A 1293-nucleotide genomic window follows, 5' to 3' on the forward strand; every position below is an offset into this window, starting at 1 on the left:
TTAGAGATGAAACAACGGTTGATTACTGAGTTGAAAACACAAAAGTAAAACTCTGGGTTTCAGATCTGGGGCACGTTTTTATATTTTTTTAACTGAACGACCGGCATGAAGACTAAACACAGATTCTCTATGATTTCTGTGAACTCAAATGTGCACAACTTAGGTGGCGCCAGGATAGGTTTGATAAGTTGAACATTGAAATTTGAAATCCGCTAATCAAATTGATGATTCAATTTAAAAACTTAAAATATTACTAAAAATCACGAAACATGAGAAAATCATCTATCAATCCGTTTTTATTTCAACAGGTCACTGTAACATCCTTAACACTAAAAAATCAACTACACTATTGTTTGATTTTTAACAATTTGCAATGATTTTTCTTAAGAAAAACAAAAGCCTGTGTTACAGAATACTTTTATTATGTGCTTTTGGCTTTCCAATGACCATTTGTTTGTTCACTGCATGTAATAGCGACTGCTGACCGTTGTTTTAAATAAATATTCAAAATACTTCTATAACCATGGTTTTTAACAAGTTTGTAGAAATAATACCTTTTTCTACACCCGTACTCTAACAATACACTTATATGACCATAATCCGTTTCATAATGATATCCATTATGATACAGATTTTTCATAACGATACAGATTATCAATCAATAGAAACCCATAATTTTTCAATCAAGAATCCTGTTCCTATGTCCTAGATTCTAACCTAAGTAACTAATTGCTTTATTAGTCAAAAACAGTTTTCATATTACCTACCTATATTATCAAAATGTCTGAAAACAGCGATATAGAAGGAATACCATCGACTCCAATATTTTTAAAAGATCAGATTAATTACAGTTGTTATATTCAATATAAATATAATTAGATTCTTTATAGTTTTCATATATCCATGATAATACCATTAAGTTTTTGTTTTTTTTTTAAATATGAGTTAATTACTTTAAATGTGTTCAATACAAATATAATATTTATAGTTTTTCATTATTTATCGGGTTTAGAAAAAATAGTGTTATTAATACACCGCATATACCATACAAAACTCGCCTTCGGCTCGTTTCGTATCCCGGTTAATGCTCGTGTCTTAATAACCATCATTACATGATCGTTGCATAATATACTACTAACTACGACTTTTGACATAATCAGAAATGTCCAAATACTCTACCAACCTAAGGTAGTTGTCTCTAGACACTGGTAGCAATTAGGAAAAATATAATTTAATTTCGGCAACACTGCTGTAGGCTGTAGAGCTGTCAAACATTCAAAAATTGAGGTTAGT

Source organism: Leptinotarsa decemlineata, unplaced genomic scaffold (genome assembly GCF_025532065.1).
Source record: "Leptinotarsa decemlineata unplaced genomic scaffold, Ldec_3_MD MMD2_tig00026336_RagTag_RagTag, whole genome shotgun sequence".
NCBI lineage: Eukaryota > Metazoa > Arthropoda > Insecta > Coleoptera > Chrysomelidae > Leptinotarsa > Leptinotarsa decemlineata.